General features: G+C 42.3%; 1 long non-coding RNA gene across 10 annotated transcripts in view; it reads right to left on the bottom strand.

The window, feature by feature from the left end:
* Positions 1-23,282, bottom strand: part of LOC144324288 (uncharacterized) — a 146,472-nt gene that overhangs the window by 55,301 nt on the left and 67,889 nt on the right. For all 10 annotated transcript variants that reach the window (XR_013389810.1, XR_013389808.1, XR_013389805.1 and 7 more), the window contains exon 2: positions 15,438-15,483. This is a non-coding gene — a long non-coding RNA (uncharacterized LOC144324288). The remainder of the gene's footprint in view (positions 1-15,437; positions 15,484-23,282) is intronic.

The raw sequence follows: 23,282 nt of genomic DNA, 5'->3' as shown, positions 1-23,282 counted from the left end.
AAAGTTCACATGGGAGGGCAGCGAATGTTGCCATCGTCTTGGGGAACAGAATCTACCATAGGATCTGATTTTATGAGGCCATTTTTATCATTTCTTAAATTCTTTCATACACATGGTCTGCCACCGAGTTCTCTACTCTGTTACACTGCTCCATCTGACTGGGTTTGTTTTTTTGTTGTTAATTTTTTTTGTCCTCATAAGGCTAGTAATGTGTTCCTATATGATAAGGCAAGTTCCCTCCTTTCATTCTCTTTTTTCAAACTAGTGAGTTATTCATGAACCTTTCTTTTTCCATACGACTTTTTAAGTACATCTATCAAACTCATAAAAAATAATCTTACTGGAATTTTGTTGGGAGTGCCTTGACTGTATGAATTAATCTGGGAATAATAAACATAATTTTATACTGTCATACAACTTAAATACATACAAATTACTGTTACTATTCAAGCTTCCTTTTATAGCTTTTAAAATTTTTAGTAAATTTCTGCAGTAGAGAAATGTCTATTTTTTTTGTCAATCCCCAAATGTTTCATAGATTTGGCTGCTTCCATGAATAATATTCTTTTTTTAAGTACATTTTCTAATCTGTTTTTGCTGCTGTTTAGAAATTCTATTGATACTCATAAGCTAATCTTAAATCTGGCACTCTTGCTTAATTCTAATAGTTAAATCTCTTGCCTCTGCTTTCTAAACAATCACATTATCTGTGAATAAGTACAGTTTCATTTCTTCCCTTCTAATTCACACCTTTTGTTTCTTTTTCTGTATTTGTAGTCGTGGCTAGGAAGTCCAGTTGTGTGCTAACACTACTCAGTGATATTAGAGATCCTTGTCTCATTCCTGATTTTAAATGGCCTGCATCTTTCTCCACTAAGTATAATTCGTGCTTTAAGTTTGTTTTTAAATTTTATTTAATCATGAAAGACAGAGAGAGAGGCAGAGACACAGAGGGAGAAGCAGGCTCCTTGCAGAGAGCCCAATGAGGGACTCGATCCCAGGACCCTGGCATCATGACCTGAGCCAAAGGCAGACACTCAACACACTGAGACACCCAGGCATCCCTAAGTTTTCATTATAAATAGGTATTGAGCTTTATTAAAAGCTTTTCTGAATCAGTATACTGAGATAAATATGTGATTTTGAGTGCCATCTCAATTTTTGGTACTTATTTGTTTATTATAGTTTTCTTTGTCTTCTTTTACCAACGTAGACATTAAATAGTCTTCTCTAAATGTTCTTGTTTCATATAGGATTTCCAAATTTAGTAGGTTAAAGTTATTTACAATTTCTCTTATTTTTTATAACTCTGTATCTATAACTGTTTCTGTTGAAAAAAATTCTATTTTTTAATTGAATCTTTTTTTCCTCGTTAGTCTTTACTAACTTATATACTTGTTAATTATTAAATAGTAATAGGATAGTTTCTGCTATTGATATTTCCAAAAATAAAAACAATCTTTTGGTTGTGGAGTCTTCTCCTGACTTCATCTACCTCCCCATCCTGGGACTACCTCCCAGGTCTCCACTCTTTGACATAAAAGAGAAGTCAGAAGCCTGAGCCTGTGTCCCTTTGTGTCACCACTCAAACATGCCTTCCAGGGGCTACCGATCCACAGGTTACAGGGACAATCTTCTTATCCATTCCCTAGCAAGCAGTGCCAAGTAGTAAACAATTACTGACTGCCTGCTGCGTGCCTACCTTGTACAAAGCAATAGGGACTATAATCATTTCCCCCCGAAAAAATATATGGTCAGTGGAGAGACAACAGCAAACACCCAAGAATACACATGAACATGAAAGGAAAAGGAACTCTGAGCAGGAATCTGGAAGGTATGAAGGAAATGATTTCAAGTGAGAGCAGTGCAGAGGTCCTGGCCAAAAACTTGAACATGTACTTCCTTCTGCTATTTCCTTGTAGACTAGAGATCTGCCCCAGTAACAGAAGAGGGAGGAGAGAGGGTAAATAAAGAGATGGGAAGAATAGGACAAAGGACAAAGAAAAACAACACTATCCTAGTGAAGTCAAAGCTATTAATACAGGATGTGTCTAATTATGACAGCTAATCTGTGTATCCTTTCTCACACAGCACTTACACAGGAACTACCTCACTGATTCCCCCACAGCCCAGCTTTACAGATGTGGAGCCTGAGGTCCCCAAAGACTGTGAACTTCCTAGACTTACATAACTGGTAAGTGACAAAGCTAGGATCCCCAAAGCCTGGCCTTCTGACTCCAATATCACTCTCTTCCCCCTAAACCATGTGGCCTCCAAAAACAGCAAGTTATAGGATAGGCAAAGGGGAAACTGACTTCCAGATGTTCTTCCCACCTCTGCAAGCCTTCATCTATTCTGCCACAGTCACTTCCTCCCAACCCGTCCCCCCAAACACAGGAAGCTACGATGAGTGGAGAGTCACCTGATACGCTTTCTAAAGAACATGTTATCTTTTACTTGCCAAGAAGTTCAGCAGGGCCTCTGTGCTGTCAAAAATCTTGTTCTAGGAATCCAAGGGTCAAACTGGGAAGAGATGAGGCTGGGGCCATCCCCAACCTCCCCTGAAGATCACTACCTGTAGGTGCATGTCTAGGTGCTCTGGTGGATACAAGAAAGGTCTTGAGAGCCTTATGATGATGTCTGGAACATGATATGTCTGGCAAAGTAATAATTACAGCAACAATGATAAGAGCTAACACTTCTTGAATGCTTGCCATTCACTGCCATCACGATAAGAGTTTTTAATGGCTTTGAATCTTGTTTAACCTTCATGACTGCCTAGTGGAGTAGGTTCTAGTCTCCCATGAGAGGCTGAGGCTTAGAGGTATAAGTTATCATATCCAGGGTTACACACTCAACAAGGGACAGAACCAGGACACAGACCAGGTCTGTCCAACTCCTGGCACCACACCACTATATATACTGCCTCTTTGCTCTATCAATACCTGCAGGGGGATATAAACACTAACTGACCGATACAACTAATGCCTGCCAGCACCCGGAGTGGTGAGGGAAAGCTTCAAAGAAAGCAAGCCTGATACCGTCTGTACGAAGGTAAAGGACAAAGAGCCTGGGTCACACACAGGAGAAGTATTGGGGGCAGATGGAACAGGCCTCCTTGGTTTTGGGTTTTTTTTTAAAGATTTATTTATTCATGAGAGACACAGAGAGAGAGAGAGGCAGAGACACATGCAGAGAGAGAAGCAGGCTCCCTGTGGGGAGCCCCACGTGGGTCTTGATCCCAGGTCTCCAGGATCACAGCCTGAGCCGAAGGCAGACACTCAACCACTGGGCCACTCAGGCTCCCCTCCTGGGGTTATAAAGTGCAGTGGGAGATTGAGGCAGCGTGACTGGTGGCATGGAAATCACTATCGTTGATGGCCAATCCTTCAGACTAACAAATTTAGTACTAGGTGAAGAACAGATGGCAAAGGAAAAAAGAGAAAAGAAAAGAGACCACAGTCACCAGAGGTACTTGTGCTAAGTATATAGGAAGTTCATAAGAGAGGTTCCTGGGTGGCTCAGTCACTTGAGTTCAGCTCAGGTCATGGTCTCAGGGTCCTGGGATTAAGCCCTGTGTCGGGCTCCACGCAGAGTCTGCTTGGGATTGCCTCTCCCTCTCCCTCTGCCCCTCCTCCTGCTCACACTCTCTTTTGATTAATCAGTCAATTCTGGGGGAAGGGGAGAAAGAAAGAAAGACCATGAGCAATTTGTCCCATCATCTGATTATTCAGTCTTCAGGTATCTGGGACAAAGTTTGCATCCCCAGAGTAGCTTTATCTAATATTCCCAGTCACCTCCCTCAGAAATGAGTCATATGTACAGGACACAGGTAGGAACAGCTCTCTCCATGCAAATAAAGGAAAAAAGGATTAGAAGAAAATGAATCAGTGGTTGAAGTGGACATGGGTGTTTCCAGTCAGTTGGGGATCTCACTACGGCATGGGATCCTCTCTGTCTGATGGGAAATGACCCATTTAGTCTTCTCCCATTCCAGCCACACCATGATTCCAGCATGGTCAGCTGCCCACAGTCCATCCAATTTGCTTGCTGGGAACCACCAAACAGGGTGGCCAGGGGACTTCCTGTTGGGCCGGGCAGGCATTCCGTCTGCCTCAAGTTTAGGGGTGGAAATGCATTTGCAAGATCTTGTCCATGCCCACCAGTGCACTCACACTGCCAACACCACCCACATAGCCTGTGGACTCCACGCCATTGCCACGGTATCCAAATCTTGCTCAGGGAACTGCGACCTCTGACAAACAAGTATTACAAAGAGAATCTGCCTCCCAAACATTGAAAATTATTATCGATCAGGGGGAAAGGATGTACCTTCGGCCAAATTCCACTAAGTTTTTTGTAGTTCTCCATTATTAAGAAGTCCTGCTTCGGGGTCACAATTTTAACTGTTTTGTTCTAAGCTTAATATATATATAGTTATTTTACCACTTAAACTATATAAGATGGCAACCACAAAATTGAAATTCTGTCGTTCAAAGGGTTTTATGTACTCCTCTAACTAAAAACAGCTTCACAATAAAAAGATCCAGTTTTACAAGTGGGCCCAACCCAAAATAGTAACTATGGCCTTAAGGGCTATTATCCCATTGCCGTACGAAGGATTTAGGGCATATAAATGCCCATTAACACGACTAAGCATAATAATCTGATTTATAAAGTATCCCTTGCCAGGGCCCTTGTAGCACCCTACAATTACACCACCTCAATTAAAACATCCTGCAAGCCTAATAGACTTGCCCTGAAAGAAACCGCCCTGTAAAAGCATGACCCACCCCAGCAAAAAATCCTGACGGAGGGGGTTCAACAGCAAGGTGGTGGCAGCAAAAGGGGTTTTCAGATAGAAGGAGAGCATTTTAAGTATCTAATTCCCACGCTCAACGCCTGCCAAAGTACACAGGAGTGAATAACAACTCCAAAGCAAAGAAGCATTAACGAGGAGGGTTGTCCGGGTGTCCATCTCAACCTTTCTTAGTAGATTTGGCATTTGCTTGATAAAATGAACACATCTGGGTTCAGAATCCAAATGACATTTTCTAGTGAAAAGCAAGAGGAATCCTTCTATTCCCAAGACCTGTTTGGGGCATGGAGTTTGGAAACTGTCTCTCACCTTTCGCCACTTCAACCCCAAATCACTAAGCACAAATTGTAGGGTCTCAGCTACAATTGTGTGTGTGTGTGTGCGTGCGTGCGTGTGTGTGTGTTGCAGGGGGTGGGAGTTTTCTCATCTGTCTTAACTGCTATTAGACAATCATATCATAGCAAAATGAAAAGATTCCTCTCAAAATTTACCTACTATTCTACATGTCATTAGACAGTTGAAATTTCCTAAGAATTTGCTAAAGTTAAGCATCTCCAAAGTCAGCTCAATGTGGATCTTAGTGAAGAGGGAACACTCCCTCCTGAGTATACTGAGGGAAAACCATGCAGCAAGGGAGAAAAGATTGGGGGATGCCTGGGTGGCTCGGTGGTTGAGCGTCTGCCTTTGGCTCAGGGTGTGATCCAGGGGTCCTGGGATCGAGTCCCACATTGGCTCCCCACAGGGAGCCTGCTTCTCCCTCTACCTGTGTCTCTGCCTCTCTGTGTCTCTCATGAGCAAATAAATATAATCTTTAAAAACGAAAAAGACTGGTTTACAGACAGGCAGAGGTGCCACAAGCACTGTGTTCCATCCACCACATGCCTCATCCCATTAACATAGCAAACTTTCCATTAATGTTAACATTTGAAATGCTGGTGAGGGTTTAGCTAGACAGGTACTCTTGTACCTCTGGTAGGAGGATAGACTATTTGAGTCTCCCTGAAAAGCAATTTTCCAACAGCTACTAAGAGCCTTTAAAATGCCTAGATCCTTTGATCATGCTTCTGGAAATATATTCCAAGGACATCAGCAAAATGTGGTCCAAAAGCAAAACACGCTGATGTCCATTGCAGCGTGCTGAATCTAGTAAGAGATGTGAAAGAATCCAATAGTTCAGCAATAAGGGAATAATCACATAAACTCTGGTAAATCTCAAAGTATTATGTTGCCTTTAAAAATGATGTTTGCTTCTGAAAACACAAAATAAGACTTAAAGAAAAGGAAACAAAAACTGTCCTCTGGCATTAGAAGTGTTAGTAGTGTAAAGATGTTGATTTTCTCCATTTTATTCTATAAATTTAATGTCATCCCAATCAAACTTGCAAAAAGAATTTTGTTTCTCATTTTGTTGGGAGGTATTTGACAAAATGACTTCATTCATAGTCATCTGGAAAAATAGTCTATATGAAAATAGCCAAGAAATTTGTTTTCAAAGGAAGAGTAGTATAGATACTCTAGACTTCGCCATTATAAAAATACATTGTAAAAGCTACAGTAATTAAAACAATATGGCTCAAAAGCAGGACTAGACAGACCAATGGAACAGACTAGGAAATTCAGAGGCCAAAGTATACATAAGAATTCAAGTACAACATAAAGGAGACATTCCAAATCAGAAGGGTAAAATAGATTATTCAACAAATGGTATAAAGCAACTAGCTCAAAAAAAAAAAAAAAAAAAGCAACTAGCTCAATGTTTGAAAAAAAATTTAATTAGGCCCATACATTACAATGTTTATTTTAACATAACAATAACATGATTTTAGCATGAAAATAAAAACACCTTTTAAAAATTGCTAATAGGGAAGATAGGTGAATCGTCTAAATTATTCTGGAATAATTTAGACTTTTTTTTAATTTAGACTTCTTACTATGAAATGAAATAATTGAAGAAAAGATTAAATTGAAGAAAAGATTAATAAATTTGATTACATAAACATTTTAAATGACTGTAAGTAAAAACACCATAATTGAGGTGAGAGACAAAAATGTATGCAATTTCTTCTACTGCCTACGGCAAGCAGCTACTTTCCTTACTGTCTGAAGACACAGAACATATCAATAAGAAATTTACCAGCAATGGGCCAAAAAATGTACAAAGTTCAGAAGTGAATTTTGTAGAAAAAGAAATACAAGTGGACGATAAATGTACAGCCTCAATAATAATGAACTTCCTGTTTGTTTGCTTATATGTTTGTTTTAGACATCATTATTGATAAGGGAGTGAGAAACCTGAAGGCTTATGTTTGACTAGTGTGATGTGAATGGATCACCAACCATTTTTTGAAGGGCGATTTTCCTATATCCTTCAACATTTTAAATGTGAGCGTTTCCCTTAGTCCAGAATTTCCATTTCCAGGAATTAATTCTACGTAAATACTCACACTTGTGCATAGAAATATATGCGCACTGATGTTCAATACAGCATTGTTTGTGATAGCAAAAAATTGGAAGACACATCAATATCTATCAGTAAGAGTGTGGCTAAAATGAGGTTTCCATAAGATGGGATATCTTGTAGCAGTTTAAAACAATGAGGTGGATTTGAACACAGTAACATGAAAGATGTCCAAGATATAATAAGTCCAAAAATCATGTTGGAAAACTATATGAATAATATGAAACATGCTTTATATGCCGATGGATGTAAAATTACTGTCTGGAAGGAGACCTAAGAGGTTGTTTGGAAAGGTTACGGGAAGTGAGAGGATGAGGCAGATGCAGAGAAAAAGGGTGTTCACTTTTCACTGTCTTTTCTTATATTTCTTTTTTTTTTTAAGATTTTGTTTATTTATTCTTGAGAGAGAGAGAGGCAGAGACACAGGCAGAGGGAGAAGCAGGCTCCATGCAGGGAGCCCGACGTGGGACTCGATCCTGGGTCTCCAGGATTACACTCTGGGCTGAAGGCGGCGCTAAACCGCTGAGCCACCCGGGCTGCCCTTTTTTTATATTTCAAGGGTCTTTTGACAATGAACGGGTATTACTATTTAAGCCACAAACTAACAAATAGTTTAAATTTTAAAAATTAAAATTCAAGCATTGTAACATTTGTCAAGACTCATTTAAAGATTCAGAGAAGTAATCGTAATGTAGTAGAATAGGAAAAACCAGATTCCATAATTATGTAGAGAATATACTCTCCACTGTGTTAAAATTTATTATCTAAATATGCGCATAGAAAAAAGCCTATCAGGAAACACATAGAATAGTAGTGGTAGACACCTCTAGTTACAATGTTCTGATCTATCTTTACTGGATTCTTCATGCTTTTACTTTTCAAATTTTCCAAAATTAGTAGTATAGGTATAATCAGGGAAAAAAATGTAATGATCAATTCAGAATTTGCTAAGCTAATTATTATGTATCCTATACTAGACCAGGAATCAAGAGGAGGGAAAATGTGGGACACAATCCCCTCCCTCAAACATTTTACAGTTTCACAGATAAATATGTACATAAGTTAAAGACGATCAGTTCATTTGACTTTACAAACTTGCAATCACATGAAATGTACAGCACAGTGACTACAGTTAATAATACTGTGTTGCATATTTAAAAATTGGTAAGAAAGTAGATCTTAAAAGTTCTTATCACAAGAAAAAAGATTTTGTAACTCAGTATAGTAACAGTATAGTTAATCAGACTTACTGTGGTGATCACTTTGCAATATATCTAAGTATCAAATCATTGTGTTGCGCACCTGAAACTAATATAATGTTATATGTCAACTATACCTCAGTAAAAATAAACCATTAGAGGTCAAGACGGGATGACAAAGAGCCAGGTGCTAAACTGAATCTTCTCAAACATCAAAATGTATGAAAGAGACAATACGAGCAAGGGCGAGGGAAGATGCGATGCTAGCCTCAAATACTAGTAGCTCCCTAACCAGGCAACGAGGGGGGTGGCCTTGGGAAAGAACATGAGAATTCTCTGCCACAGACCGACTCAGAACTATACACGTGCTTGATTCTGGGCATCAGGAGGTCTAACCTCCTCAAATGCACCAAGATCTGACATTTTGCCATGAAGCTTTATCCCCTTATCTCATATTGTCGATCCCTCTTGAGAAGGAATGGACCCAGGAAGGCCAACAGCTGACACGGAGGGCGCCCGGCCCGCCTCCCGGCGCCAGTGGCCGACCCCACGGATCAATCTGAGCACAGTCACTGTCCCTGGGAGAGCATCTCCGACTCCTCAGCGTGGACCTCAAGCAGCTACCACCCATCAAGCAAAGTTGGGGCGCGAGCGGAAAACTATCTGCCATCCCTTGCTAGATTGGCAGTAACAGATCTGCATTGGAGTTAGAGCTGAGAATTTTTCAGAGCTCTCTCACATCCATTATTCCATCACAGTGGGACGTATTTTCCTCTTCTTTACAGCAAAACGGAGGACTTAAGAGTTGCCACCAACGGTTTGCGGATGCGCCTCTATTAAGAAGCGGGTCCAGGTTATGATGTGGAAGCCAGTCCTTGTTCCGAACCCGCTGCTCTCTCCCAAAGCGTCGCCCTCTCACACAGCAGAAAGAAGAGCAGGCCTTATGGCGTCCAAAGCCAGGCTGGGGTGGGGAGAGCTTGAGGAGCCTTGGGGAGCACTGAGAAGAGGAAAGGGCCTGACCAAAAAGAAGCAAGACATCAGAACCCGGAGGCTGGGGATGTAAGGGACACCGCAAGTTTGCCAAAAGCCAGCTCTTCACACTGAGGGAACCAGTAGATACACCTACGTTCCCAACCAAGACCAGTATCTGACTGGAATGCCACCAGGAATCCCATTAGGGGAAAGCACCGTGGGCAGCCGCACAAAGACCCAGCAGAGCGGGGCTGCGGAGGTGAGTCCCCGCGCCTCAGGCTGACATGCAGATTTGGGGGTTGTGCCAGCACCCACGCAGCTCCCATTCTACTCTCCAGGCTCCCAAGGGCCAGAGCCAGCCTGATGGGCACACCCAACGGCTCCTCCAAGTTCTAAACACCCAGGGGGAAAAAGCCACAATCTCCTAACCATTTCTCTTTTGGTGCTTCAAACTGGACTCTCAGATCCCCCGGGGGCTGCCCCAGGAGCTGAAGCTCTTCTCACCTGGCTCCATGTGGGGCCATGCTCAGGTTAACTGTCCTGAGCAAGGGCCTCCCCTCCCAGTGAGTGTGACTGTGTTCGAGCAGGTATGTGTGTGTTTCCAAGGACACCTATTAACTCACCCTCCAATCCAATCTGATCCAATATTGAACATGCAACAGTCCTAAAACTGTTTTTGAAATACCAGAATTAGATAGAGTGTTGAATATGAGGTTAACGTACAGATTCTTGACTTTAAAAGGCTAGATTTTCACAACAAACATGCGTTGCTATGGAGATGGCATAAGCCTATGTAAACTTCAGGCATTCATATTCATAGAAACTCCTGAAGCAAGACCAAATGTTGGCCCTAACATTCCTGCTCTTGCCAACTTCCAAATAGTGCACAAATTATGCCAAAAATAAATGGGTGTGACTAATACAAGCTTAGAACTTTTTTAAAAATTTTACCTTGAGGGCAACATTTGTTGATATAGGAGCTGGGTGTGTAAAGCATACTTCCCCCCTCTGTAAATCCATCCGTTTTATTTACACTTCCTAAAAGACCTGTGTGCACATTTTTCCCATAAATTGTACAACTGCTAGTAATCACGTATCATTTCAATCTGTGCCCTGGTTCTATTTTAACACTGCCTCTCTTCCTTTTTGTTTGTGTTCCATTAAGCACATACTAGAGGCAGAGCAGTCAAGACTTAACTCCTCTGGTCCCAAGTACACACTCCAGGGCTGCAGAACTATCAAGCTTTTGCACAGGCGACACCTCCAAGGTCTGCAAGCCTAGGGTAAATCCTATTACGAGCTGGGGGATGTCAAATTGGTTTTTGCTACTGACCTTCTTTCTCGTGACCCCTTCCCCACCCCACCAGGCCCCAATCCCAAATCCCTCGTTTCTCCTGCATGGAGGTCAACCTGTAAGACAACTGCGCTCTGCCCCGAGTCTACTCTATCCTGGACTGGAAACTCACTGCTAATTACTGTAGTCACACTTCTTAATTCAACAAGCGCCAGACGGCTGCCTGCCATCTCCCCAGTGGGATGGGTCACCAGCTATCTCACGCAGGTCACTAAGTCGGCATTTATTTCCTGATAGGAGATGGCGTTACAAGGTAGCTGTTCCAACATGAATGGTAATCAACAATAATTAAAAGTGATACACCCATTCTGACTCATATGATAGTGTTAAAAAAAAATTTTTTTTTAAAGGGTGGTGGAAGGAGGAGAGAGAAAAAACTGCTCAGCCGAGACAGATAAGTTTTTTCATCTCAACTTAGAATTTCTGGGAAATGAATATATGTCTTTGTCTTCTTCTTTTTAAAAAAAACAGGCTCCACGCCCAACAAGGGGCTTGAACTCATGACCCCGAGATCAAGAGTCACATGCTGTACCTACTGAGCCGGCCAGGTACCCCGTCTTTGTCTTCTTTTAATTCACACAGAAATATGTCCATGTTGTGACCATGTGAAAAGCAGTGAATCTAAATTTTCCTTAAAGGAAGAAAATATTCATTCTCAAAGGCGGAGTCCCTTCACCAGAGGAGAGAGAGCCCAGAGAGAGCAATAGGTCAGGGACCGGGCAAAATCTGCCCTCTGCCCATGGGGGCCAACACGACGGTTCCACGGCTGATGCCAGCTTTCAATCCCAGAAACAGTAACTCCACTACAACAACCCTTTGTCTTCCAGAAGTGATTTAACTTGCCCTACATGAACTGACTGCGGCCCACCTAGATTCTCAGCCCTGATCTGGAAGGTTCCTCTCTAAACCACTAGCAGCCCCAGCCTGGCACGACTAACTACCAAGCCTTGCTGGACGATTTTCTCCATATCTCCCCGTGGTATACACAGAGGCTGTGTGCCACCAGATCAAGACCCAGTGAAGCTTTGTTTTAACCACCGTTGGGATTATCCCTCATCTATACCCTTCTCGCTGCCACCACGGTTGCCCTCTGCTGCCCTGCCCTCACCTTAAATCAGGTGCCCCAGGTCCCTTAAATCAGACCTTGAGACCATGACTCGCTGGCCAGTTGTATATCAATGAAGAGTTCCCAGGAGAAGCCGAGAAGGAAGTAGAGGAAGCAGAATGAGACAAGGGCAAGACCTGAGCTCGGGTGTGGCCCTACGTCTCAGCCTCGGCCTGATCCATGGGGTGTTCTGGAGCACGAATCATCTCACACTTAGGCAAGGCTGCTGGGACCTTCTTACTCCCACTCGGTGAGTCACTTGCCACCAGCCACCTCAGACTGGATGTCAACCCCCAGGTATTCTGGCTCTTGGCACCGTATCTACTCAATTCCAGTGGCCCGAGGGCATCTTGCGAAGGCCACTGGTATCAGCCAGGAAGCAAGTGATGTGAGGCTGGGCCACTGGCACTCAAAAGGATCTCAGCGGGCACCAGTAGCATCTATTACACCCAGGGAAGGGAACACTGGTAGTATTTTAACATTAATTTCTTAAAACAATTCTTTCTATGAACATCTTAGAGATCCAAGTGTGAACTGAGGGTAGAGAAAAAGTCACATCTCAGATTGTACCTACAGGAAAACACCAAAATGTAAAATCTACTTAAATGGTGTCACACATAGGCCAGGAAATAAGAATGTGAGACCTGGGCTCCTGTGTATTAGAATGCTATGGGGACAAGGTGCCATTTTATTCACCTTCCTGCATGGTCACCAGCCGAGCAGGACCGTCCAATTCCCTCAGTATGGCAAACTTTTAAAGGGCTGTCTCTCATGCCCAAGACATCCTCCTGCCCTTTGACTGCACCACTGCATCACATCTTAGATACTTCAAACATTTCAAGGAAGACAGAGAAATAAAGGGTAAGAACTGCAAAGCCTTCGTGCTCCCCACATATGTTTCAGAGCACTGAGCCTCCTCCTACTGACTTACAGTGCCTGACAAGATCTGTCCGACCAAGAAGAGTGTGCTGGTGTATTCCTGATGCCTACCACTGGTGCAGGAGGAGGAAGTAAAGGCACATCCATGCAGGAGAGACTGCCCTAGGATCTCATCTGCTCTTGAGAGTACATCTTCCTTCTCAATACTTCTACTCTTCATTTCACAAAAACCATATTCGCAAAAGAAAAAAGAAAGTAATGGGTTTTAGAATGCTTACAATGTTCGGTATAAAGTCTGGCACTGGAAAGTATACAAAAGGAATTGGGGGGCAGCCCGGATGGCTCAGCGGTTTAGCGCCGGCTTTAGCCCGGGTCGTGGTCCTGGAGACCCGGGATCAGGTCCCGCGTCGGGCTCCCTGCATGGAGCCCGCTTCTCCCTCTGCCTGTGTCTCTGCCTCTCTCTCTCTCTCTGTGTCTCTCATGAATAAATAAATGAAATTTAAAAAAAAAAAAAAGGAATTGGGCATGCCGTTTGTTCTAAAGAAACAAACCATTTCGAGAATGAACCATTACAGTCCAAGAGCAACGCTCAAGACATACATCATAAACTGGTAAGAGAAAAATAAATTCACAAGTGTCAACATATACAGAATTTAAGTAAGATAAGCAAGAGCCTATAACGTGGTGGATCTAAACGGGCTTCTGGGTGTTCATGAAGCAAACGCAAGACTATTCTTGAAGTGTGGGAGAAAATGGGATTTGAGAAAAGCCCTGGAAGGGTGAGTTGAATTTGGATGGGAAGACCAAGGGAGAAAGGACTTTTCACTCAAACGGAGAAGAGCAAGAGAAAAGAAGTCACATCCTGGGAACATTTGGCAAAACTCTTGAAGGTTCTAAAGATAGTTTTTCCTATGCCCCACACAGAAACAAAGCCTGCCCACGCCCCTGAGCAGCTGCCAGGAGAGGCCCTTCAGAGCTGGGGCTGCTCTCAAGGACCAGTGGTACTCCCCCAGCCTGCTGTCTGTGAGGCCAGATGATGGGACCCCAGTGACCACCACCGCCGCCCACCCCCAGGCTTTCCCTGTGCTGCCCAACCTGGCCCCAGGAGCTCCGGCCAACACATGGCCTCCAGCTAATACTCCAGCATGTTCAAGCCACCCCCAAGAAAAGGATGAAAAGAGCCCGGTGAAGGAAAGGCAGCAGGGCCTTCCCTTTCCCACCTGAAAACAGTGGGAACAGCTACCTTCCTTTAAGACAACAAATCACCACCAGCCACCTCTGGCTTGCTTCATGATTTATTTTCCAGCATTCGGCCCCATATTTAATGAAATCTGACCAGCAGTCAGAACCCTAATCAGATCCAGGACCAAAGGCCCCAAGCCCTCTCTTCCAGACTCCACCTGCCCCCGCTTCAACCCAGGCGGGGCTGACCTGCAAACAGAAGACAGAAGTGTAGGCCAAAGGAGAGAGCGCTCAAACTTGAACTAAGGCCCCTGTTTCCCCCCAGCTCCCCAAATTCCCCCCAGCGTGCACCCCTCTCTTTTTCCTGCAGAAGCAAGCCCTCCTCCCTCTCACTCAGCCAAGCCAAATACGTAGGAACCAATTCAGCTTTCCAGAAGTTGAAGATCAACTCCAAGCTGAGACTTGTTCTAAAATAATTAAGGGGGGGTTGAAAGGGTAGAGAAAGAGATGTGGGAAAGAGAGAAAAAATACGGCTATTGGCTCCCTGTCATTTGGCACTGAACATGACAAAACAAAGTTTACAGTTTTTAGAGGCTTTGGGGGGGGCCCTAATCCACGCTGATTTTAAAAACAACTTTTCCTCCTATTCACTCAGTGCATGCTGGTGAGGGAGGGGGGAATTTCGTTGCTCTAAAAACAAGAAACTAATAAATGGTACCTCCTTCCAAATGCCCCCTCAATACCTGTCTCCTGGGGGATGGGACCCTTCAAGAAGACTGCCTCTCTGACACTGTGGATTAATTACAATAACAATTTGCGTTTGTGAGGAGCTTTTAACTTTTCAAAGTGCTCCTCCATCTATCATCCCACTTTATCCTCCTGACAGCCTGGTGATGCAGGTGGAGCCGGGATTATCAGGGCCAGCCTTCAGTGTAAGCAAAGCAGATTATGTACTCAGCGCATCTGGGGGCCCAGAATGGGCGCGCCAGCCTCAGAGAATCCCTCCTGACAAACTGCACCTGAAAATCCCTCTCACAAAGAACCCTTCCGTTCCATGATGCAGATAAGGCTTAAGGAGCAAATAGCCTTTGGAAAGATAACCCACTGACCAGTGTGTAATGCGGGGCACAACCACAAGTGAGCATCTCCTGAGAGGAACTTAATAGGGGAAGAAAATGGGTCGCCCAAAGGGAATGGAGGAAAACTTAGTTTAGGTCACAATTTTGCCTGCGGCCACCCCTAAGAATTGTTAGCCCTGTTTTATAGTGGGAAGAAACCAGGAGGTCAAGTCACTCCCTCATTCATTTATTCCTTGATTCAAATGTTTTCTTGGTGGCTCCTATGGGGCCATGTGTCAGCCAAGCCTGGTGGCACCAAATGAAGACACAGACCCTGCTTCAAGGAGCTCACAGCAGGGCAAAGGAGACAACATGAGTATGGGTTGGTATTTTGAAATACGCCCCACCTACCTCTCTCCTCACTCAGGCAACAGGAATGGCCTTCTAAATTCACCGTCTGCAAAAAATGATTTTTGATTTCAGAATAGGTATTTTTTTAAAGATTTTATTTATTTATTCATGAGAGACACAGAAAGAGGCGGAGACACAGGCAGAGAGAGAAGTAGGGTCCCTGCAGGAATCCTGAGCTGAAGGCAGACACTCAACCACTGAGCCACCCAGACGTCCTTCTGAATAGGTATTTTAGACACATAGTAGAAACTTTTTTAGAGTGAAAGAGAGTTTAGAACTCTAAAATCTTGGTTTTCATATCAAAAGCCAACTTCTGAAAGCCTCAGAGCATAGAGTTAGTATCACTTGCCATAGAGTGGTGAGGAATACACAACAATGATAGTTTTTCTTTCCACCAGAAAGGAAGGACTCATCCCACCAGCTGTTCAGAGCAAGAGACTCTGGGGTGATCTGATCACATGAGTGTCTCAGAACACTGGACTCTGAAAGGTCTGGGAGGCTAGAAGTCCTGAAAATCCTTGTAATTTGACCATGTGTTGTTCAACCACAGGACTCATGCTTTAGATGTTTCTCTTGAAATGCAGAGGGAAGATGTGATTTGAGTCTCTACAAATGATGCATTTTGTTTGTTTTTGTGTTGAGTTTTGAAAAATACCTTGGTGTAACCAATGTCACATACAATGAGATTAGAATTTTTTATCGGTGGATTATTTTTCAGCTCAGTCACCTTTGTTATTGCAGCTAAAAATACATATTATAAACCTACCATCTTAACCATTTTTTAGGTATATAGTTCAGTAGTCTTAGGTATATTCACATTGTTGTAAAACAATCTCCAGAACCTTTTCATCTTGCAGAAGTGGAACTCTAAACCATTAAGCAAAAGTTCCCTCCCGGCCATCCATCCAGTCCCTGGAAACCCATTCTTCTACTTTCTACATCTATGAATTTGGCTATTTTAGGTACCTTCATATAAGTGGGATCTTACTGTTTTTGTCTTTCTAACTGCTTTATTTCACTTAGCATAGGGTCTTCAAGGTTCACCCACGAGGTAACATGTGGCAGGCTTTCCTTCCTTGTTAAGGCTGTGTAGTATTTATTGTAGGTATAGACCATATTTCCTTTAACCATTCATCCATAAGTAGACACCTGGGTTACTTCCACCTCTTGGGTATTGTGAATAATGCTGCTGTGAATATGCTGTGCAAATCTCTCTTTAAGACCCTGCTTTCAGGCAGCCCCCGTGGCCCAGCGGTTTAGGGCCACCTTCAGCCCGGGGTGTGATCCTGGAGACCCGGGATCAAGTCACATGGGGCTTCCTGCATGGGGCCTGCTTCTCCTTCTGCCTGTGTCTCTGTCTCTCTCTCGCTCTCTCTGAATGAATAAATAAATAAATCTTAAAAAAAAAAAAAAACCCTTCTTTCAATTCTTTGGGATATATACCCAGTAGAATTGCTGGGTCATACAGTAGTTACAACTTTAATTTTTTGAGGAATTGTCACGCTATTTGCCACAGTAGTTGTACCATTTTAGTACCACCAACAGTACACAAGGGTTCCAACTTCATATCCCAGCCAACACTTTTTTTTTTTTAAGTAGCAGCCATCCTGACAGGTGTGAGGAGGTGTCAGTTGTGGTTTTGATTCATATTTATGAGATAATTAGGGATGCTGACCATCTTTTCATATGCTTAGTTGGCACCTTAGTAACCATCTTTAATAGCATTGATTTTATAAGCCCTGAGATTTTGTTTCCCTGTTCTTAGGCAAGTCCCACCTGCCAACTTTCAAATAGGATATCCCAGTGAAAAGGAGTCAGTTTCTCTAATGATGTACTATATGTCTTTTTAAAAAAATTTTTTTTCTAAAAGTCAGTTTTTCGACTTTAACATACCGACTAAACAGTTTCTCAACCTTAGCACTATCAACATTTTAGACCAAATAATTCTTTGCTGTGGGGAATGTCTTGTTCAATGTAGGATGTTGAACAGCATCCCTGGCCTCTAGATGCCAGCAGCATTCCCTACTCCATTGTGCTGGACAAAAATAAATCCAGATATTGTCACATGTCTCCTGGTGGGGCAAAATTGTCCCTGGTTGTGAACCACTGGATTAGAGTCAGCAACCTAGCATGTTCAAAGTTGGCCAACATAATAATCTAAAACTTTTGAATCAGCATTAAAAATCTTAGAGATACCCCTGAAAAAAATCCAGATCTTCAGCTTTTTTTTTTTTTTTTTCCAGCTTTTCCTGAGAAAGCAAAGGATCAAGCCAACTTGGTTTATATTGCCCTGTGGCAATAATCTGCTGGGTAGAAACCACTGTCCCACCTAAATTTGAGGTTATGACCTAAATACAGCCCATAAACTAAACCTATTTGAATATTGGATAAAGCTGTCTCCAATTTTTTTTCTATTTTTTTTAAAGATTTTATTTATTTATTCATGACAGACACAGAGAGAGGCAGAGACACAGGCAGAGGGAGAGAAGCAGGCTCCATACAGGGAGCCTGACGTGAGACTCGATCCCGGGTCTCCAGGACCACGCCCCGGCTGAAGGCGGCACTAAACCGCTGAGCCACCCGGCTGTCCTGTCTCCAATTTTTCAAATGAAATAATTCTGATTTGCCTGACTTCTCTTTTAAGTATATATGATAACATAAAATTCTGGGCTGACAGAAACTGAATTATTTCTCTCAGTCTCTCTGTTTCTGTCCCCTGTGCGGGCTCACACTCATGCACACACACACACACACAGCAGTATGGGTCTGACAAAAAAAAAAAACAATGGATTAGAAGTCAGGAGAGCATGGTTCTAATCCCCAATTCATATTCTGAAATAATTCAATTCAACAAATTCAATTCATTAAACACCTACTGCAAGCAAGGTTACAAGTTCAGTCCCAGAACTCATCTGGGTTTTAGCTTCTTTAACCCAGCTTACTGGGTTCTCTGACTGAACAGGTGAACTCCAAGAGCTGTTCGAGCTCTAAAACATCCATGATCCACACCTGGTGACCATATCCAGCAAAACCTCTGCAGCTTCAGGACAACTAAGGCTGGGAACAAAGAGGAACAGTACTGATTAGTGGCCAGAAGAGAATCCTTTTTACAAAATAGAATCCTGGGGCAGCCCAGGTGGCTCAGCAGTTTAGCGCCGCCTTCAGTCCAGGGTGTGATCCCAGAGACCTGGGATTGAGTCCCATGTCGGGCTCCCTGCATGGAGCCTGCTTCTCCCTCTGCCTGTGTCTCTGCCTCTCTCTCTCTCTCTCTCTCTCTCTCTCTCTCTCTGAAGAAATAAATATAATCTTTAAAAAAAAATAAAATAAAAAATAGAATCCTTTTTCTAAAAATATAGTTACTTTTCACACTTCTGCAGTTGTGCATGCTGGGCTGTAACGGGCACCAGTGGCCACGGCGCACAGATGGGTCTAGCACTCAGACCCCCCAGCTCGGGGTAGCGCACGGTTCCAGGTTTGCTCAGCTGCACAGCAGCCTCACCTGGCAGCCCACGTCTGCTGAGCTATCTGGTAGGTATAGAAGCCTGGCCATTTCAACCCCATGCAAGATGCTCCAGGGAAACACTCTCCTGGTTTGGCCAAGGCTCTCAGGCTCGCATCACAGTTCAGCCTCTTCTCCTGCCTAGTCCTGCTTCTCCCTTCCCTTCACAGGAATTGAACCCTGACAACATCTTGCACTCCAAACTTTGTCTCAGTATCTTCTCCTGGAGAGCTTCTGCGGTTAGCTATTTTTGGATAGCCGTGCACGCATGTATGTGTGTGTACGATTTTTTTTTTTAATTTATTTATGATAGTCACACACAGAGAGAGAGAGGCAGAGACACAGGCAGAGGGAGAAGCAGGCTCCATGCACTGGGAGCCCGATGTGGGATTCGATCCCGGGTCTCCAGGATCACGCCCTGGGCCAAAGGCAGGCGCCAAACCGCTGCGCCACCCAGGGATCCCGTGTGTGTACGATTTTGTTCTGAGGTCCACCTCTTCCCAAATTGACCCAAGAATAATTCCTGATTGGTCTCTAGCTCTATGCAGTCAGTGTGATCCCATTCACCTCGATACTGACTGACTTAGGAAGAGAGTATGATCCACTCCTGGCCAATGAGATGTGACAGGAAGTCTGCTGAGAGGTCTCTAGAATGTTTCCTCAATTCTAAAAAGCAATGTAAAAGAGGAATATTCTTTTGCTTGGACATGGTTATGTCCATTTTGATGCCAGAACTCTGAACCAGCCATCTTGGACCAGGAGAAGGTACTAAGTTCATTGAGTCAAAGTGTCCAGAATATGAGACTAGAATATAAGGATGATGTTTTTGAGGTGCTGATTTTGGAACCAATCCTGAAGGTACCCTCTGTCAGAGTTTTACATCTTTTCGCGATGTAAGATGACAAAATATCCATATTTAAACCATTCTGTAACTTGCAGTCGAAAGCATCCTACACGATGTACAGGCATCAAGTACGGCCTGGCAGAAATTCTTGTAGGGTCTTTTCTAACAAATACCTTTAAAAATTGTAAATACTTTGCAATTTTTTGTATGTGAGTTAATTGAAAGTTTGTCATCAAGAACAATACAAACGTGCTTTTGAAATCCCATTTCACTTGTAATAGCTTAAAAGAATTTGTCAAGAAGAAACAAATTTCATCCCAATTTTGGCTGATTATTGTGGATTGTCAAAGAATTTCAAGTCCAAGGTAACAGCCTCATAATTAAGTGCAATCCAGCCAATATCACTAACCCAGCCTGCATCAAAGTTATGCCCTGAACGTCTACTAGTATACGTTTTGGTAGCTCTTATCTCCTTCAAATCTCCAGGGTGCCATTTCCAGGCATAAACCTGGAATTCACTGAACAGCTCTCTACTTATACATTGTAATGCTCTCTTCTACAAACAGGGAGTAGTAGCTCTCCCTCAGAGAGGCTGTGTCTCTGTTGTGTTTTCCAAAGATATAACTTATTCATGACAAGCCATTCAACTTTTTGCAGGCTAAGAAAAAGCAAGACCCTAAATGGAAAGAAATGCAAGTTTTTGCACACAAGGCCATGCGTACAGGTCAGAGTGGCAGTTCACTTGTGATCTGGCTGGGCCAGCAGAGCTCCAGCTCCCCGGCTGGACATGGACAATCTGTCTTCCATCTCTACCAGATTGTGGTTTCCAGGATCTGGGCTCAGAGACTCTTCCCTATGCCAATTCCCTTTGGCAGGAAAGACACCTTCTGGCATCAGCATTACTATTCCCAGTCCTTTGCTTCTGCCAACCTCTTCATGTTTTATCTATTTTTATTTGAATTGGTGATCAAGGGATTAACCCAGCTTATACAAATTCCATCTTCCAAAAGCCATTATGGTGTAGTTGCAATTGTGATATTTCACTCTTCAAATGAATCGAATTGGATTTTAATGACAGTAGACTCCATTAAGCAACACCTGATTGGGTTATTTCCTGGAAATTTCATCTTCATTGTTTTCTCCATCCTTGTTACCCAAAAAACATAGCAGGAGAGCTATCAAGGACTGTTGCCAAGCTATATTGAATCGTCCTTGAAACTGTGGTCACATTTTTTTCTGTTTCAAACAAGTCAAACAAAACACTTCAACACAGTATTAATTTTCATGGAAAAAGGGAAAACAATATTTTTTTGTAGGTTACTTAGAGTTATAGGGGACTATCATTCTTCCCAAGAAGCTTTCACACAACAAATTCTCATGTGAGGTGTACAATTTATATGTAATTTTCTATTTTTTAAATAACATTAAAGCATTTTTCTCACTAGAATGGAAAAGTAAACTTTATTTTGTATTTATGTACCCCAAATTAAGTCTAAGTCAAGTGAAGGGTAAAACAGTGACTCTGAATCAGTCTGGAGAAGTCCATTTTCCCTCTGACAGTACCAGACTTTAAGTAGTTCACATCCTCCCTAGAAGTATTTAGGATCTTGACAGAGTCCAACAATACAAGTCCCAGGGGGCCAGGGTATGTTTGTCTTGTCCCCACTGTAGTTCTGGGGCTGCACAGTATCCTGCCACTTAATGGGTAATCAACACACGCTTGTTGGAAGAATGAGTAGATGAATGTCTGGGAATACCTGAGAAGTGTCCAGACTCTGGATAAACTACCCAGTCAGTATTGTACTCAGCCAATCTGCTACCCATTCTACTCTAGTAATCAGTACCTATCATCAGAAAAGGGAAAATGGTGAAACCATTCTGCATAAATGGCCATATGTGTATAAAGCAGAATGGGACAGGTGAGAGAAACAAAGAATAGCCACTTTATCTTTCACCCCCTGATTCAAATAAAAATACTCAGATAAGCATTCTAAATAAAATATTCATAATGTGAAATTGAAGGTGCAAATTAGCACTTTTAATTAGCCAGGATTTCTTTATTCTTTCCTAAGAGACTGCCAAATCACAAGCAAATCAGGAGATAACAAAGATTTATACCACCATCCCTTCCCAAGATTAACATTTGGGGCCATGTCCTCATGTGGCAAATTTAAACAAATCTAATGCTAACCTGCACTGCAATAAGGAAACGTATTTATCGAGCACCTACTGTGTATGATACCCTTTAAGGAATATCGAACACAAAAAATACAGGATACATATTTACACCATTCAAGGAACTCACACTTTAGCTGGGAAGATAAGACACCTGTAGAAATAACAATAAAGCCCCACCATGATTGATTCAACAAGGTAAAGTATAACCTGGACAAGTTAACAGGCAGAAAAGAAGTGCTACACTTTAGAAAACTGCATTATAAATCTCCTTCTACTAAAGAGAGCAAGCCAAATGCAAGATATTTTAAAGCAAATCCTAAATAATAAATTATATATTTTAATGGGCAGCTGCAAAATTATTTTATTGTAAAAAAAAGTGCCAAATTAAGGGTATTAGCCATGAAAAGACACATTCCCAAATTTCCTACGGAAGAGGGATTTTCTACCCAATGCTATTAAGTATTTAAGAATGTACTGTTTGCTTTTTTACGTGATGTATCTGTTCATGTATTACATCTATAACTTAAGTAAATATTTTTTAAATATTTAGGAAGAAAGCCTAATTTAGTTTTCTAATCACCTCCTAAAATCTACTTGGGATCCTTTCTCAACATTCTTCATGTTAATAGACCATATTAAGCTGAATTTGGACAAATGTTCAGAATGGAATATTTGAATAATAACCTTCTTATGTTTTGATAAGTGCTCATTCACATACGTAAGACAAAGCATTACAAGTTGGAAAATAAATGAATTCTGACACATCAAAAGCATTTTCTTTCCTCTGATATTTTATCTGTTTGTGGTCTGGGTTTTTAAATACAGGAGAATGTTATCGTGAATTCCAAACCTAATTATGTGTTTCTAGAAAAGAGCCGTCATTATTTGATAGCACAAATGGCTTTGGTATGATATCCAATGCCACTTCCCCCACTTTGTTCTCGTAAGTCACCCTAATTGAACACTTGGAGGAATCGCAGGCCCTGTCCACATAGGCAAAATGAGAAATGGCATTAAAGCTATGATAGAACATCCTACTAAGAGATTACTTCTGTGGGATAATTAAATCAAAAGCTGGACTTAAAGGTGAGAGACGAATACTAATCTCATACTCTTCTCCCAAAAAGAAAATTATATCATCCCAAAACACAAGGAGTTTGTCTTTTACAAGATACAGAACAACAACAACAAAAAAAAAGGATCAAGGCTCATGTCCTAATCTTCCCGATTTCACTCCAAATGGAAAATAGGCCTAGGGAACTCTGAATATAGCATCATATTAGGTTAATACCAATTCACTCCTTCAACTACAAGATTAATACAT

The sequence above is a fragment of the Canis aureus genome, chromosome 11, assembly GCF_053574225.1.
Source record: "Canis aureus isolate CA01 chromosome 11, VMU_Caureus_v.1.0, whole genome shotgun sequence".
Lineage (NCBI taxonomy): Eukaryota > Metazoa > Chordata > Mammalia > Carnivora > Canidae > Canis > Canis aureus.
Note: the sequence above shows the minus strand (reverse complement) of the source record. Positions and strands in the feature narration are given on the sequence as shown.